Here is an 18,824-nt window from a genome sequence, read left to right as displayed (position 1 = left end):
AAACTTGCTCAAAAGGGCAGATATTTTTGTCGACTGGGAATCCAAAGTACACGCGAAGCGTTTTCGAGAACCGGCGAAATTCTCCGAAGTCTGGACTATGGGTTACATTGAGGAACAAAATTGATAGAAAGCAAAATTGGCATGAACTAAACCGTTTTGTAATTATCAGATTTTTTGCATTCGAATTGGCTTTAAAGAAATTGAAATGTATTTTTCTTCGAGTGCAAAAAAAATCTCCTAAAGAATTTGGTTTTAGAAAATGAATCACAAATTGGCTAATATCCCTATGTCCAATGCACACACTCAGTGTGCTATCGCTAGCCGAGCCCTTCCCGAATCACACCGAAGCTGAACCGTGCAGCGTGTCGTCTCGCTCACCCTCACCGGCGTGCTCTGCCCCGTGTTCGCTCGCTCTCGCACGCAGGCCTGCTCGCGGGCTGGAATGTTGCAGCTCAATTTCCATTCCGAAAGCATCATGCACGGACGTGTTATCGCAGCGCGCGCCGCGTATTTTACGTATTTCGTGTACGCGTATTTCTCGCACCAAGCGCACGCACTAGCGTGTTTAAGGGCGCAATTGCGGGTAAGCACAGGAGCTTTTCACCGTTGCAGAAAAGGTGCGCTGAGGTCGGAAAGCGCACGCCACAGCCAGAAAAGCGCAGGGAAAACCCGTCAACCATAAAATGCTAAACGTGTAACGTAAATCACACTCGAGCACAGCCAGCAGCCGGGAGTGTGTATGAAAGTGTGTCCTTTCGTGTGTCCTTGCCGCGTGTGTTGAAGGTGCGCTATGACAGTGGTGCAGGGTGGTGTCCGGGAAAGGGGTAAAGCGAGAAGGTGTTTTTGGCACAGATACTCCGAGCAGCCGGGTGGAGCTTTTCGGACGTGAGTGTGTGTGTGTGTGTATAGGCCATCCCCAAAGGGGTGGCCGTGTGTATGCGAGTGTAACTTTAGTAAATGGTAGAAAAGTTACGCTTTCGTTCACCGGCTCTGCTGAGGTGATGGTGGTGCAAGTGTATGTGTGTGTTTTTTTTGTTACATTTTCGTGCCAACCACAGTAGCCTAAGGGCAATCGAAAAATGGAGAAGTAATATGAATGGAAAGAAAACAAAAACAAAAAACAAACGGTTTTCCTTTGACGTGAGCCTACCACCACCGTTACATGCAGCAGAAAAGTTAGTCGGTTGGCACACGGACCTAACCCCGTTATTAGGTAGGCTTTGGTTGCGGTAGACAACAGAAGAAGAAGAAAAAAACCCAAAACCAATCGTTGCCTGCAGAGTAAGTGAAAAAGCCTGCCTAAATCGGATGGTTTCCCTCTTTCTTCTCCTCGAAGATGCTCGAATATTAGATTGCGCCGCCAACGTCTTAGAGGGTGGTATCGCGGGTTAGTCTCCCGCCCCCTCGCCTATGTGTGTGCTTGTGTGTGAGTGTGTGAATATTTTTTGTTTATATAGAAAGAGGCCTCGTTTTCTTACCGGCTGCTGCCTTTTCTTCTCTCTCTTTGGTGCTGCGATGCAACAGCGCTTCTCGCTACGGATAAGCAGGAGGCAGTAAGAAAACGGGCGAAATGTAAGAAAACACACACACACATATGCGCGCGGGCACACCAAACGGCGAACTGAAGGAGAAGAAAGCAACGAAACGAACGTAACAAACCGAGAAGAAGGTAGCGCTGAAAAGGGAACGGTAATAAACACAGACACACAAACAAAAAAAACTAGAGCAAAACATACGTGCGTGTGTGTGTGTGTGCGGGAAGGGCATACGAGTCGTGGCGGGTACAACGACGGTTTCGGTGATCTTGTTCCAGCGGCGTTTAGAATAGCGCGAGTAATGAAAAGATGCATGCCGTGTGTGTGTGTGACTGTGTTTGTGTGAGTTTTAACAAAAGAAAACGCATCCGTCAAAAAGGAAAGAACACGACCGAACGTGCACTGCGCGGTGTGTGCGTGTGTGTTTTTGCTTCTGCCGCGCGGCATTAGAGTGCGCCCGTGTGTTGCTATGCGCTTGCTTGTGCTTGTGTGTGTGTGTGCGCAGTTCCCTTGCAAGTTGTTATCTTGTTCCTTTCGCTTCGCTTGCCGGCACTCTCTGGCTCGGTTGCGATAAGAGCAAAAGGTTAAATACTGTCCCTCACACAGCGCTTGACTCACCCGCTAATGTGTGTGTGTGTGTGCGTGCGAGTGTGTTGGAAGGTTTTGACGCATTCGAGCACTCTTTGGGCAAGATCATTTCGAGCAGTTTGTGGCAATCGGCTGCGCGGGGGAGCCTGCACCGGCGAGCGAAGGCAGTAAGAAAACCAGTTCCACGCCAAAGCCACAAGCGCGCTCGATCTTGTCCCGCGAGCGCACAAAGTGTGTGCGTACAGCAGCAGCAGCAGCACCACCACCATCACCGTTCAGCATCCACCTTCTATTGCCAACGAATCGAAGCAAGCACTGCGCGCTGGAGTATTGAAAACTGGTTTGTTGCTTCCACAATGCTCGGTTCGTATTCGAACGCGACTACACGACCACGGCCTCGATCGCTGCGATCGTTCAGCAGGAGTTATGTGTTGTTTGCGAGGCTAGTGAGCTGCATTTAAAGCACATCGCACAAACTGCGTGCTTACTACGTGCACACGGGATGATGCTGCATTTGTTTATTGTGTTTTTTTTTTTTGGTGTGTGAAAACGGTGCCCTACAGTGCATAAAGTAGTGGCGCGTGTCAGCAGCCCCCTCCTCCGTTCTACTCTACCGGGGGTCACCACGGGTATCAATAGTGTGTGCGGGTGTGTGTGTGTGTGTGTATGCTTGTGTAGCGAACTTCTCCGTGTTACCATTTCGCTTCACTGGAGCTGTTATTTTGGCGGCCCGCACGAGTGATGCAATTGCAACGCGCTGCAACGGATGCACCCGTGCACTGTGTGGTGGAGCCTTTCGGAAGAGTGTTTTGTTGTGTTCCGTTTTCGCGTGCACTGGGTTCAGGCAAAAACAAATCATTATTTTGCATTGCACTAGTTGATGACGCAGTGTGGATGATTGAGACGCGGTTGGTCGGAATTGAGTGTGCTAGCTGTTTGTTTTTAGCCTGAGCTATTGTTAATTTTGTTTATTTTTTCTAACTCCTTTTCTTGGTGCAGTACAGCGTGTTGAATTGTGCAAGTGAATAAAGTGAAAAAAATCTAAGTAAAAAAACAACCATTTCGCACAAAACAGGAATTGAGTGAAGTGACAAGTGAACTTAAGTGAAACAAACAAAATAATCAATCCAGCTAGTGTATTTGCGCTAAATTATATAAAAGTGACGACACGAATGTTTATCCATTAAAAAAAAAACAAACGAATGAAAAAAAGAAACGACTTCCCAGTACACACAGTCCTATTATTCATCGAGCACAGTTCATAAAGCGCCGTTTCGTCGTTTGCCTAGGTTCTTGTCGGTGCAAAGCGAGTAGCTTCAAATTAAGCGCCCGTAAACAGCAAGGTAAGTGAATGAGTCAAGGGTGACCGTGGAATTGAAAGGGTTAATTAATGGTGTTTGGGTAGAGCAAGAGACACAAAAAACAAGCAGAGAGTTGTCGCTGCTGTTTAGTGTGTGTGCGCACTACGCGACAGCGCGATCGGGAACCCGTTCGTTCATGCCGCCCTTGCATCAAGTGCCAACCGTGCGCGCTTCTACACCACTATCGATCGCTTCTGCACAGTGTGTTTCTAGTATTGCTTCAATGTATGCGTGCGAACCGGTCCCGATCGGTTCCCCAGCATCCAACGGAAAAAAGGGCAACGTTGAGTTGATCACGCAGCGAACGATGAACGATCAGCTAGTGTAGTGAGAAGAAGGCATCTCACTGCTGCTCACGCAGCCCACACGGTTGCTCTTACCGTAGCCTCCCCGACGCTGCTCACACTTGCCGTTCGGTAGCGGATTTCGCTGAGTCAGCAAACGCCATTTCAAGCCCCTGCACACCGTGGTGTGATAGCTAACGTTTTTTGTTTGCTTGCTTCTTTCTACATTGCGCTACTCGTTCGGTTACACGCACACAGCCGTGGCGAGTGAAGCAGCACCAGACGATTCATTTCGCAAATCGCTTGAGAGAAGTAGGAGGCTCCCTCTTTCAGACAGCGCGTAGCGGACGCAAGCCATAATGGTGTGTGCCCTTTTTCAGTGTCGGTGTGTGAGTTGGCCACGCTCGAGCAGCACAACGGCCTGCCCTGGAAGTTCATTTTTATACACCTTTATGTGTGTGTGTGTGTGTGTGTGTGTGTGTGTGTGTGTATGTGCTCGTTTAGTTTGTCCATTTTGTTTGTCTTGCGAGTGCGGTATATGCCCCATATGCCTCGTGATCTCTTGCGAACGTTCGCTGGTGCAAGCTTGCATGCATCCACTGGCTGAAGGTGGTGTGTTTTGTAAACAGACTTACCCTTTTTGTTTCTCTCTCTCTGTCTCTCTCTCATGCTCACGAAACTCAACTTCACTGCTGCGCGTGTGTGCGTTACTGTGTGCGCTGTTGTGGAGCATAGTTGTTGACTTGCAAGTCGTGATTCGTTCATGGAGAGTGGGTCGCTTTGTAAGGGTTCCGTGTTCCAGCTTGGCAACGCCGGAGCGTCATCGCATTCCGCCCATAAAAGGAAACTCATCGCCGTCGTCCCATTCCTTCACCGTGCAGTCTGGGTCTAAGGTGGGGAAAAACACGCTTCCCCTTCCGCTAGCGAGTGCTATTTTTATCTCCCCAAGCCGTATTGCCCAGAGTGCGCTGTACACAGTACTGCAGCGTGAAGTTACATTGTGCAGTTGCATTGTGCAGTTGCTGATGCTGTTGCTGGTTTGTTGTTCAAACTTCCTGAAGGTGCTTTCGTTCGCCACTTGATAAAGGAAGCAAAGAATGTGTGCCTCAGGCACTGGTAGTGTTTTTGTGTTCACTAGCTCACGCATTGGCATTCACTTCGCAGCGGTATGCTCAATGGCGGTTCGGCGAAATGATGGAATTGAATCATTCTGCTGCTGCTGCTGCTGCTACAAAATGGATGCAAAAGAGGATGGCTTCCGGGCAGCATACCGTGTAAACATCCTTGTGCACAGAGCAAGAGGCACACTTCCGGCTCATCATTCAAACAATAGGGGTGCATGCGAGCACATGTGCAAACGCAATTTTTTCTTGAGATTTATTTTGAGTGGGCCAGAGGCGGAGCATTATTTTGTGTGTGTTCGCGCATGAAAGCAGGAACTGAATATTGAGCTGCATTCAATGTTGCTAATACCGACTGGTGAATGCAATTTTTGCCCTTTTGTAGGGCGATTCTACAGTACAAAGCAAGGTTGGCGCGTCCCTTATCGGATGATCAGGCTGCTCAAGTTTGCCTTTAAATTAGCGACAGTTTGTAGTGATAACGAATAAGGGGGAGAGCCTTACGTATGCCTTTAAAAAAAGCTCTTCATTTGCATTTGTTTGTTGCCGTTGAGTCAGCAACTAGTATTGAGCAAGCAAAAAAAAAAGAAGCAAAACAATGCGGTACTAAAATGTTGATTCACGGGATGTGTAATCGGGTGGGCGTTTGGGGGGTGAAAAAAAACACGCCTGAATCACCCCATCACTGATTCAGCGAACGATAACATTAGTTTAGATCGGGCTGGCGAGGAGAAGCCAATCACAACACACACATAGTTCATAGAACAGCATAAAGGGCCAGCACACTGTGTAAACATCGTATGCAATATGCAGGATAAAAACCGGCAGGCCCCCCAAAACATAGCACAATAGCACAAAACATCAACATAAACACACGCGCACACGCGCACACTGTGACGCACTGCTAAAGATAGCCTGAATGGCGGCCCGCGGGAAGTGTGATTGACGCATTTTTGTTTGTGGGGAAACAATAATGAACCGATTTCCCGCTTGCGTTGGCATGTGATAGAGTTTTTTTGTAATGTTTTGTTCCCTTTTGACTCATAAAAAATGTGGAGCAATGTTTTCGTGCTCCTGATAGAAGCGGAGTGCTTTTCGAAAAAAATGGAACATCGTAAAATGGTTTACCGCATACACACACACACACACACACGCAAGCTCTTACGGGGTGCCCATTTCCCCTTTTCATTGGGGAAGGAGGAAGGTTTCGGATCGCATGGGGTATGTGTGTGTGTGTGTTGCAGGAAACAACAAACCTACCTCTCCCCCGGTCGGGAAACTTACCTCACAATACCTTTAGTTGGGGGAGTTGTATCCCTGGCGAACATAAAACATGGAAAGCGCTCCTTGGCTCCCTTGGTTAGGGGGTGACGACACATTCGTTTAAGTGGTACGATTTGATTCAAGCGCCCAGGCCAGTGGCACGAAGAAACGATGGACGGTTCTTGACACAACCGGTTAGCTTGTCAACCCGCGCGCCTTCCAGCCGGAGGGCGCTGATTCACCATTAGCTTGCAGTAACGATCCATTTTTATCCATTTGTGCGCGTTTGGGGTTTTTTTTTTGGGGGGTTTGTAAGGTTCGTGACGGGAGTATTCTTAGCCATCGCGTATCCTATTCCAACCCACCTGCTAGCTACCGTGAACCGGGAACTACTCCGTTCGGTTCCTCCTCTACCGGTCGGATGGGGCACTCGAATTTGTAACGTTTTTGTGTGGGGGGCTACTGCCACATATCTTACCCAATGTTGAGCCCGCCCCACTGCCTCGCGGAGTGAGTTGATGCGGCTCATAAAGCAGCATGACTTTTTATAGATCCTGCTGTTGATGCCTCTGCACGCGAACAGCAACAGGATGTGTAGTGCCGGGTGCTGCCAAAGCGGAGAGCGGGAAAAGTCGCGGCGACCTGGAAAGGAAGCTCTCTTTGGAGCAGGAAACTATAACAGTCAATTGTAAGCAGCGTGTGGAGCGCCCTGTAGACGAAGGCGTTTCATTCTAGCCGGCTGTCCACAGCGATAGAAAAAAAAAACACGAAAACAAATCGTTTGAGATTGTTGCACACGAATTCGAACGGTCGAAGGGTGGAGATAGTGGTCGCGGCTCCTACTATTCAACTGGAACTGTCGTCTTTCCATTCAACCCCTCGCCCATCCCACTCAACAAATACCGCTGTATATATATATTGTTCAGCCGATGCGAGCGGAAATTGGTTTCCAACTTCGTCGTCGTACGTACTGCTGAGTCGTCTTCATCGACTCGAGGGCAGGTCGTAGTTAAAGCGCAAACGATAGGCTCACTGTATTCATTCGCGTGCTGTTCTACGACCATGGAGAAGATGGGGTAAAATGGCCCCCCATTTATGTTATCGTTGTAGTTACAGGGGGGTTCGAGTATTCGATTATGTTGAAATCCGTTGAAACAATATTGTTAGATAAAAAAGATGAAAAGGATGGGAATTTAATCACTCCTTTGAATCACTAATGGCGCATGTGTCATATATTGTGTTATACAGTCGTTATCGACAAATGTTGGCTCTAAGGCAATAATGTTTTGACAGTGGATATTAATGTTTGCCTGTAACGCATCTATATTCGTTCAAAAGTTAACAATTTTTGACTCTGGTAGCTGTAGCTTTTGCAGATAAATAGAATTATCAGTTATTTGAGCCGATTTATGACAACTGAAAAATTGAATCATTTAAAATCGCAGAGTTTCATGTAATGTGTTCTGTAAACAAACTCTTCTGTAAAATTACGGTCTAAAAATGATGCTTTAGATACAAAAATGGATGCCTGAGAGAACAAAATTGGTGAGAACGCTGTCAAAAATTGGTGCTTTATGAGACAAGAATAGCTGAGCAAGAACCAAAATCTAGTGGCAACGACGGTAAAATACATTGTTTTTCCGTTGAAATTGTGTCAATATAGAACTGGAACTGTTTTGTTTCCTTGAAATTGGCAATGATAACAAATTTTCTCTAAATCCATTCATTCTTCATCAATTCATCAATTTTTCCATTTACTAATTTAAGTACGTCAGCCAATAAGCTGTTGGAAGCAACAACAGCAAAAAAAGAAGTTATTTATAAGACCACACTGCCTCGGCATCCCCTATTTTCCCTCGGTCCGTGGTCTGGATCCGTGGTGAATCGATTTTGGATTCCGTACATTTTTTTACCACCCATTTCGAAGAACTAACCTCACTTCATGCATGAATGCCATTAGTCACTGGCGTGTCCGTCCGGCCGTTCTGGACCGGTGTCTGTGTATGTTTGCTGTGAGCCTCGAACTGACACCACACACACACGCGCGCAGGAAGAAGGACGGCCGGGAGTACTCTCCCACACGGAATGGTGAGCTGAGAGTACGGACTCACCCACCCCAGAAAGGCACAAGACTCTCCGGACCTAATGGGGCATGTATGTGTGGTACGTGCTTCTTCTCCGGGGCAGGTTGCTGATAGTGGTCCGTGATCTATGGCAAAATCACAAACCTTCCGAGGGTAATAAATTAAAACAAGATTCGAACCTGAAACCTCGTGTGTGTGTGTGTTTGTGTAGAGAGCAGGCGGTAGAGTCATCCGGCACTTTATGTGCTCCAGCTTCTGACCCTGCATCAATAGGAGAGGTCCTTTCTAACACAAAAATCAGTGACTATTGAAATGCTGATTCGATCGAATCGGCACCGGAAAGGAAACGGAGAGCGCGGAACGATGATGATGATACCCGGCACACAGTGTGTCTGGTGGTGACTGGAAAGTGAAACCATATCCATATCCCACTGTCCACTGTCTGCACTTTCGGTGTTTTGTTACGTTAGGTTTTAGCCCACTTTTCAAGGCAACGGTAACGGAATTCGATGTCCTGGAGGGTTCGTTTCTTTTTTTTTTTTTTTTTTTGATCGACAAAAGCAATGAATGGCCGTAGTGTCCGAGCATCTTCGTCGGTATGTTTGCAACGTACCGGGATTTATGCATGTACGAAAACGTGACCTCCACCGGTATCCTTGTGAAGCGTGTGCGGTTTTGTGGGAGTAACATGGCCGCATCTTATTGAAAACAACCCATCCAGACAGACAGTTGCCTGGCAAGGGGCGCAAGGATATTCGGTGTGTATATTCGGTCCTTTTCAAAACATCCTTCACATTGCCATTGTGTCTTTTAGCTGTGGGGGCAACTCCCCCGTTTAAGCAGTGCAACGACCGTAGCGAAATGTTTGCCTTCTCCGATCCGATCGGTCGATTAAGTTGCGCTCCTTGGGCAAGCGAATAAGCAATTTGTAGTTGTCATAAATAAATTATGTTTATGCTTCGATTTGTAGCATTCATTTGCCTGGTGCCTGGTTTTCTATGGAGCCCGACCACCGTCCCCGCTGGAACCCGATCCCGGGTGCGCTACTGGGTGCTTCGGAACTCTTCCAGTGACGACAGTTCGTACGTTTCTTCTTTCTGCTCGCAAGCATCGTAAAAACCTTTAAAAAACGATGGTTGAACTGGATTCGATTGTTGATTCTACATTTGAGGTCTTTGCTTTTTTTTTGCTTTGTTTTGTATTTCAATCGCTCAAGTGCACACTCTGCTCCTGCTTCTTGCGGGTTTAGCTACGTGAAAGTGGGACTCCTTTCGGGGGGGCTTTCGGCACCCGTGCAGCGGAAGGTTTATTGGCGGTAGTTAATCATTTTTATTCTCGAAAGCAATCCATTAACGTGATTCTTAATCGAGCGAAACCATTTTATGTGCAAACGACGATCCGTTGAATTCGCAAACCGTGCGGATCCGGGTTCGCTCCTATTTCTTTGTTCGTAAACTGCAAAGCTTTTTTTTTTGTTGGATGCTTCTTTTGTTTAGTGCCCGTAACCTCACTAACGAGAAGCGCAGTTTTTTTTTGTTCGTTTCTGCCCAGACTTTTATGTGTCCCCGCAAGTATGGGAGATTGTGAACAAACGACTTGGCAATAATACTTTATTTTAATGTAAAATCACTACACCGCCGAAGTAAAACAATGTAGCGGGAATGTGGGAGGGTTGGCGAAATGGACGCGTGGAAGTACTTAAGGGTCGAGCACACGACCAAACAACAATCTTCTCCGATGGGCTGTGGTCGGTATCGGATCCTCCTGCAAGGTAACGATAGAGTCTGGGCCGGGTGTGCTAGTGCTCCCTCTGGTTGACGAGTCTACTCAACGAGCCGTTGAAAAGGGATATCATTATTGTTGCACGCTGTGGGGACGTGTGTGTCGGTCGGGACAAGCGCGGATTATTGAGGTGCAAGAAACCGGGCGGCCTCAATGTTAACTGATCGATCTGCTGCTCCCTGGTGGTGCTTAATGAAGCTTATCAGGGGTGTTTTTGAAGTGCCACGGGGAACCTCACACGCTCCTGTGGATTGTTCTTCGATTAATCTTGCTACTTTACATCACCATCCTTAGTGGGTTGGGTGGAGTGTCAGTTTTCTTCTAGGACAAGGCTGCACACGAGCCACCACTTTCATGTTTAATGAGGGTTGACCCATTTACAGGCGGGAGGGGATATAAAAACCAAATCAAGCAATCTCGGGCGCTACTCCCAGGGTTGGTTTTGCTCTCGTGTGCTAGTGGAGCTACTCAAAGTGTCTACTTTCCGTAGATTTCTACTTTCCACCCGGATGCTCCCACCCGACCCGGTGCTCTTCTTCGCTTAGGTGTGTCGTTTATTAAAAGGTCGGCTGTGTTGCGCACTTTATCGAGCCCGAAAGTGCTGCCGGATCGGTGTGCGGAACGTGTAGAATTCGATATAAAATTAAGGGACAAGATACACTCCCCTTCCCTGTGGTTCCCTTCTCTCCTACATCCGTGCGGCCGTTTGCTTTGATTAGGCTTTTTAATAGTGTCGTTAGCTGTCGCCCGGTGACAGGAGAGCTGGCAGTAAGATAACACGCGATACACACTCAACACATGATGCCATTGCTCTCACGTTACCTAGAGATAAGCAGCCTCTTTTCCGTTGGGCCATAACGTTGACCTTGTCCATCCATGTGTGTGTGTGTGTTGTTTGATTGTGTTGATAATGAATTTCGTTCAGCCGGTTCAGAGAATACAAATAATAGCCTTCCTGCCGTCACTCGCAGTGCACACCAAACCCCACCAACCTTCGAAAAGGTATTGCCACCCATCGGCCCTTGGTGCTGCTAGAAGGCTCTTCGCCATCGAATGTCGCTCCCTTTATCTTGATCTCTTTGTTCAGATGGTCTTGAAGGCGAAATAAAAATTTTGTCTTGATATGTGTGTGTGTGTGTGTGTGTGTGTGTGTGTGTGTGTGTGTGTGTGTGTGTGTGTGTGTGTGTGTGTGTGTGTGTGTGTGTGTGGCTGTGTGTATCGTGTACTCTCTGAGCAAAAGGCAGGCTTTGTTTGCTTTCAATCAGCAACCGCACCGAACACATGTTCTCGCTTCTCACTGCAAGAAGTGCAAGACAATGCACCAAACGCTATGCTGTGGTGCAATTTTTACCCACCCTTTCCTTCGATCTGACTCCTGAGGGGGTTCGGTTTTATCTGCAACCGCACCAACTGCTGCCCCCGTTTGATTGCGGTACTCCTGCACCGATGGTACGGGGTAAAATACTCGAACCTTCCAACCTACTTCCGACTCCTATCGGTTCTATGTAACGGGAAGGAACGAGACATAGAGAGAGATATAATATGCGAGCGAACGATGAAGTAAAACCATTATGGGGTCCAATGCTGCTAGTCCCTTTTGCTCTCTCCCCCCTCTAGCGAACCGGATCTCGCCCGAAGAATGCCCAAACCCGGATCTTGGCAAAATTCATCTTTAATTTCTTCTGCTCACTGTCGACAAGCAAGCCCAAATGCATGACGCAGCTTGACAGGGCACCACAAGCGTCCGTTGCCTCAGGGAACGCAAGGCCAAGTGTGCAATATTGGATGTTGCGTTGCAAGGAAAACAGTAAAGCAACATTCTGCAAACATAAACATCATAACAACAAGCGACAGGCGGGGAAGTAAGTGAGTGAGTGGTGGCGAGCGTCGGTTAGATTATTGCTGAGCTGTTCATTGTGCAAACCACCAGGCCTGTAGCACTCCATCATTAGTCATCCGGGCCCCGACGATGCGGAGTTGCCGATGAACCAGGCACGCTTTGTCTACTACTAACTGCTGCGTCCTCTGATCTGGGTTGACTTGGTGCTCGCAAGAGTCTTTCTGATGGCTACAAATTCTGTAGGAGCAGTTCCTGTCTGTTTGTGTGTGTTTCTTAAGCTGTCAGCGCAAAAAGTGTACGTTTCAAGTGTTCGATTTCCGGTAACCGCGATGACATAGACTTGGGACAATGGTGCAAAGTATTACGGAACTGCCGACTCTGAAGAGGGAGTTCAGGTTCGCTCGGAGGTTGAGACTTCCCGTGGGGCAGCTCGTTGAGTGTGATACTTCTCGCACATCATCACCATCTATCATTTATGGTTGCATTAAATTTGAGGCGCGTATTCGATGTAGAAGCGAATGTTTCAAGTGTGCTGCACGATTAATGCCATTCACCAAGGCTCGCTAGGGTTGTAAAGGACGTTACACAAAAAAAAAATCTTGAACGCTAGCAAGGAAAGGTAAAGGATAAAGTTTTCCAAATGCGTTGGGCGACAAAAGTTCGCCACCGGTAACCTACCGGCACCTAACCGCGCGGTTGTGTGGGAACCATTTGTCAAATGAAGCTCTCTCTTGGCCGTGCTGTGGTGACGTACCGGCACGCCCAACAGCGAGGTATGGAGAATTAAAAATTCAAAATTCAATTTCTTACTGCGCGAACGTGCACTGGGAAGGTTCGGTCTAAGGTTCTTGCAAGCTTCTTCATCTACTCGGATGTAGTTTTTGTGCGTTTTTCGTTGATATTGCCGAGCTTACAGCGCGTTTTTTGTTGGTGTGCGCGCCACTTTTCTGGGTCAGATAGCACCCAGTTCTGAGCCGGGAGGTTCCTGAGACCGGTTACGAAACGAGCAAAAAAAAAAACGGAAAATATTCCAAACGAATCGTGCCTTACAAAAGCAGTGCGAGTGGAATTTTTGTCACAAAATTAAAGTTCCCCCCGTCAGTCAGCGGCTGGAAGGGAACACGAAGCGGGAACACTCTTCTTATTTGCAACAGCTTTTACAGTGCCTGGTTCGGCGGTTTTGGCAATGGTTTTGGCTGTTGTCGATCTGGGGAGGAAAGGATCTTTTCGCTTAGGTTTAGCCCTTTTTTTCTCGCCATCACTGGTTGTTGTTTCACTTCCTGTACGTCCCGCTTTTTTTACTGGCCGGGGCAGCGGAAGTTCGTTAAGGGTTCGGCTGCAGCCGGGACAAACTTTTCCCTTCGCTTCCGATGAAACGCACCCATGGATTGCACGTTTTTTTCTCTGGCCGGTACTAGGAATGAGCAGATAATTTTCAACACCCAAACAAAATCGATCGAGCTTTTTCTCGGACGGAGGCTAAAAAGGGCTCCATTGGACAACCTCTAAAACGAGACAGTAAACTCATTATCACACCCATAGAAAGCGGGGGCAGAAAGCAGGAGCGAATAGAGAAGCGTGCAACCGTGTACAGGGCGTTTGTCGAAGTTAAGTCAGCAGTTTTTGCTTCCACCGTTTGCCGTCGAGCGGCGACGACGACGACGACGCTTTGGATAATCTAGACGCCCGCAGCAGGATGATCCCTGGTCAAATTATGGACCAGGGCAGCTGTTCCGGATCGGATAGCACCGCGTGTCGCTATCGAGAAAGCGTTCTGTAAAGGATAAGGGTGATGTGTTTGTGTGTGTGTGTGTCTCGCTTGGTTTAGCCACAACCGTCTGTTGCTATTCCCAATTCTGTCTTCCATGGGTTTTTGTTTCTCTTCCTCTCTTTTGACCGAAGAGCAGCTGTTCTAATGGACGAAGGAATTGGTAGAAAATGCTGTACCGTTCGAAAAATTGGGAAACGGGAAAGATATGCCATTCGCCGTGCTCTTCTCTTCTCCCTTTTTGCTTTGTTCCCTACAGTTCGTGGTGTATCTTTCGGAGCTGGATCGAGCTACGGGGGAAACAAAGCGCGGGTAGAATGGAATTCGAACATCGACGAATATCCCGGGCAGCCGGGAGTGAACTGTTTGTTTGTATACACGCACGGAGATGCGTCAGCTGTGCAGTTTACCGCGGGATATGCACTTCAGCAGCGCAGCCAGTCAATTGCATCCCGATTGCGGAGGGTCTGTACGGTCCCGCTGACTCTCCTGCACTCGGCTACTTGATTAGGAGCGCTCGCTTCCTCCTGTTTTTGATACGCTTTATGTTTCAAATGTTATTCTACCTTTCCGCTTCCACAAAAAAAAAACATGAAACACTGTCCTATCAGCGGTCTGGAGGGTTCGGAACGTTTCGAAACCACATAAATCAACGAGGGTTCACGGTTTAATGACGGAGACAGCAGCACGACCGAAGCGAAATGCGTTCTCCACTCCTCCTTCAGCAGAGATAACACGGCGGGATGCGGGTCGCAGTGCCTTTCACCCTGAAGTAGGCATGCACGAGTGCGTGCATGTATCGATTGCGTTTATCGGCCCCGAGCAATGCAGCCAATGCATTGCCACTGGTTAGTGTTTAGTTGTTTCCATGATAAGAAATGAGGCGTACAACATGCAATGCATCATAAAATGATATATGTATTTTTTTTTTTGTAGCACTGGGAAGGGGCAGCTTATCATTCAGGATTGATGATAAATCGATTGCACGAAATAGACCCTAGACGTTCTACATTTCCTGATAACACTTGATGCCTTTCTACAAGCAGATACCAACCGGTTAAAAAAAATCCCTTCTGTTATAAGCTTTCTGATTTTTGTTCCACTCACGCCCGGCAATGGCCAGCTGCATTGGCGCAAAAAAAGCCCGCCAAGCTGCACAAACACTGTTGACTGTTTGATCGGTTCGGTTGAATAATGCTGCCGTCTGCTGCCAACGAATATCGATTAGTTCGCTCGAAGGAGAAAGGGCAGCTGAGCCAGCAAAACAAAAATGTACGTGCGAGATACCCATGCGTTTGAAGCCTGGCTGCAAATTATCCGTCCATTTATACCATCCCCAGCGCTTACCTGCCGGCGTGCCGAGATGGAAATGAATGCCGACGCGTTTTGCCGCGCATTACGAAACACGGGGCTTCGGCCGGCCCTTTTTTGCTGGGCGCGTGGATCAGCACACAAACACCCCTCGGCACGGTGGAAGGATAAAGGGTCCGGAGAGATCCGGGGTGCTGGCAGGCTGCGTAGCCTAATGGTTTGCGCTTGATTGCACTTCCGGGAGGGTGTCTTGTACGTTTTCTAGCTGTTGTTGTTGTGTTTTATTCTCTCTCTTTCTCTCTCTTCTGCAGCGTTCATAATCAACGCTGTAGAGCCCTTCGGGTAAATATGAGAAGAGTGGTTATGTGCGTGTGTGTGTGTGTGCACACCGGAAGTAAGACGATAATCGGTGCACGGGGCATTAAGAAGCACGCTCGAGATATGCGCTAGTGAGGCACACCTTTCCAACATTGCGCGCGTGTACGGCCAAGCAAGTCAGCAGGGGCCCAAGAAATTAACCTTTGCGAACGCGGCAAATGTACTCTGGCCAAGGCGGTATCTTCACGAGGAGGGGAAAGGGATCAGGTTTGCGAGGGCTTTTTGTTTGTAATTTTTAATTAGATTATGCATGATTGATGGTCGCTTTAGGCTTTTCCCTTCTTGCGCAGCGGAACTTGTAGCGCTCCGAATTTAAGGGATATTTAAGGGCTGCTTGTTAGACCACTTATCGGGGTGGCTTTAAGGGGCAAAAAATGCGATAAGCTGTTGTACTGTCCGCTTGCGCTGTTGCGAGTTTGAATCTTACCGGTGGGCTTTTTTCAACAACAGCATACTTGCAAGATTTTGGGACTTAAAAACAGCTCTCTTAAATTGTGTCCAGCACTTAGAAAACCCTTTGACAGGAAATTCACGCAAACAGCGTCTTTAATGTTTCCAGTTTGAGTAAATGCTCGAGTGATTAATAAAGGGATAGAATTGCTGATTGTTTCTTAGAATTGCCTTCTCAACCCTCACAATCGGAAGTGTTCTGGAAGCGACGTTCATTTGAATTAAATTGCTACCCCTTGTTACTAGTAATGACTGAATGCCCTGATCAGAACACTGTCTGGCGTTTAAATAGTTCCTGTTACTGTTTGACTCTCTCAGTTAACAATCAACCCACATCATTGTCGGAAGAATTGATAAAAAGTTTCTCGATAAAGCTGGACATCATCCCTACGGTTGTGACTGACTGAATCCGTAAACATTGCGTGCTAACTCCAGCGAGAGCCATCAAACCTCTCAGACACAACGCGCAGTGTCAAGCTGAGGCAGAAATGTGATGCTTATGATTCGCTCACGTTTCATACCAAAACATCATCATCATCTGACACCGGATAAATAGCTCCAGTGTGAGATGCGTGTGGCAAACAACAACAACAACAAACGGCAGCAGCACGCTTCACGGACCAAACGTTGGCTAGAACAGATCAATGAGTCAATAGAGTAGGAGGCTGGAGGTGTTTCATAAAGAAAAGGTTAGCGAACAATATAGAAACGTGCCTGCGAGCGGAGATTTGCTCTCCCGGCAAGGAAACATTACCCGTGTACAGTGAAGATGATGTGCGTTTGTTTCAGCAAAGCAAGAAAGCGAGAATGTTCTTTTCTTTTCATTTCCTTCCTCATCCCCCTTGCTACAGTGCAACCCGTCACAAAAAGTTGTACTAGTTCTCGTGGATGAGCACGCACCTTGTTCTTTTGCTTCCCTGCTGCCCACGTTCGTCCCGGAATGGGCTTGAAATGGGACTCATTTGTTTGCTGTTTCTTAGCGCTGTAAGGGCTGTACGGGGTGACGTCGTCATTCAATCAACTGCTCCTACCGAGAGGGGTAAGAGTGACCGAGAGGGCATTGTTTTGTCGACACAGGTCGTACGAAAGCCTGGGTCTGCTATTATGACGCAGGCATTGAACGTTGCTCAATGAACGGAGACGGCTGAGCCTATGGCAGGGAAAGGCCACAACCACGGAGTGAGGGAAACGCTCTAGAAACTCAATCCATCAGGCAACACTCGAGGGCACTAGTAAGTCATGCGAAGAGTCACTTAATGTCGATGAGCCAGGTTTGCCGGGAAATCAGGTTGGCTGACTAATTTCGAGCAGCGATTGGGGAAGAAACAACTTTTGTGCAACCAGCCTCAGCCTGAGTCTCAGTGTCCGATTAATGATGGTTTGTACCTGTGAATGAAGCCAATTTGGAGATGGGAGGCTAATTGTTGGGGAAACTATTTCTGAAGAAGATTAGCTCCTGTTGTAGTATGGCGATGATAGCAGTATGTTGCAAGCGGAACCATGTTGCTTTGTACTATTTATAAATTAATGGGAGAAATGTTTTAGAAATTCCTAGCTCTCAGCGTTCATGTTGTCGTTTCAATTTGCATTTTTTTTCTCTTCTGTTCAGTTCGCCTCTATCGGAATTGAAATCGAGGTTAAAGAGTGCTCCATTTCGCCCGAAACTCAGACAAGATGAGCAACGGATACGGACTTGGCAGATAAAGCGTAGGTAGCTTCGGTTTCGTGACAGGCCTAACCCAGGCCAAACATAACTAGCGTCACGCCCAGCAAGCCGGCCACAGTGGGATATTCAGTGGAAAAATTGGCATATGTCCGTCACGCGACGCACGCCAGGCCCGTCCGAACGATGATCGACAGGCGGTAGGCACACCGACGATGTCCCGGGTTTTGCATGCACGGTACCTTCCCCTCTCACCCTCACTACCTCGAACTTCCGGAATTCCCCCGCGCCGTCCATCCACCTGGGGAGTAAGGGAAGCTAGAAACGTTAGACCAGTTGATTGGCACGCGATCCAGCGAGCAGTTTCGGTGGGCAGGAGTGGCTAAAACACGAACAAATCCAATCGATATCGACCGGTTTGTCGTCCGTGCGGGCGGGCACCCTTTTGTGGGCACCATGTCAACGCCGAACTGTGCCGGACGGCCGGATGGCTTCGTGATGGTATGATGTGATTTTTCATTTTCTCACTCGATTGCTTTTAGATTGAAACCGGGAATCCTTGCAGCGGTCTGACTGATCCGCCTTTCCACCTGGATACGTGGTTGGTACGTGTGGGAGGTACATATGATCCGACGCTTTTCTTTGTACAGTGCATCATGTCTTGTTGCAGTGTTGTTCAAGGTGTGCCTTTGCAGTGTAGTCTACCTGTTGCCGAGTTGTTTTCGAATGCAACTATTTTTGCACTGCAGGAAAGTATTTGTACATTGTAGAGTTTGCTCTAAGGGAGAGGTTTCTAGATAAAAGCATAATGTTTGGATTATAAGCATTTAGTCAGGATTATGGGCACGCTGAAAAATGGGATTTTGTTTTTGTGAGATTTATCCATTATTTTCAATTCCAATTTTTTAATAATGGGTTTTTTTTTGTTATCCCGCTTCAGATTATATTGTTAGCAACAGCCAATTTGTGTTTTAAAGTTTTAAACTTGTAGAAATCAACCGAGGTTTTCTAAAGTGATAAACGGCTAACAATGCCTTTAGGGTGGAACAACACCAAATGAACATCCATTCGAATCCCGTAGCAGATTCAAGCTTGATCACAACACAAAACAAACATAAATAAAGTGAAAATTATTTTTTTTTATTTACATCGGACCTCAGCAATTCCACCCGAGCACAGGAGCAGGCCTTGTTTCGGTCGCAATTGGAATCGATCGTGCATTAATTGAGCCGTCAAAATATTCTTTATTTTACGTGCTACGCATCCTCACATCGAATGAGTTGTTACGCGTTCCGGCTGGATACGCTGAGAGCTTTCCATCCCCACTCCCCTCACATCCAGCTCCTTTCAAAGCCGTTCAAAGTTGTCCCATCCTTTGGTGTTCTTTGATGTTTTC

At 47.5% G+C, this 18,824-nt stretch overlaps 1 protein-coding gene across 13 annotated transcripts in view; it reads left to right on the top strand.

The window, feature by feature from the left end:
* Positions 1 to 469: 469 nt before the first annotated feature.
* The window catches only part of LOC121590762, a 142,062-nt gene continuing 123,707 nt past the window's right edge, over positions 470 to 18,824 (top strand). For 4 of the 13 annotated variants that reach the window (XM_041910724.1, XM_041910723.1, XM_041910711.1 and 1 more), the window contains exons 1-2: positions 470 to 583; positions 3,123 to 3,466. The gene's annotated coding sequence lies outside the window, so the exon portion shown is untranslated. Of the gene's footprint in view, positions 584 to 625; positions 784 to 815; positions 886 to 1,303; positions 1,427 to 1,947; positions 2,487 to 2,729; positions 2,753 to 3,006; positions 3,032 to 3,122; positions 3,467 to 17,374; positions 17,473 to 18,824 lie in introns of those variants that run through there. The other 9 variants (XM_041910722.1, XM_041910720.1, XM_041910714.1 and 6 more) reach the window with 9 other exon arrangements.

Source organism: Anopheles merus, chromosome 2R (genome assembly GCF_017562075.2).
Source record: "Anopheles merus strain MAF chromosome 2R, AmerM5.1, whole genome shotgun sequence".
Taxonomy (NCBI): domain Eukaryota; kingdom Metazoa; phylum Arthropoda; class Insecta; order Diptera; family Culicidae; genus Anopheles; species Anopheles merus.
This window is presented reverse-complemented; position numbering and strand designations above follow the sequence as displayed.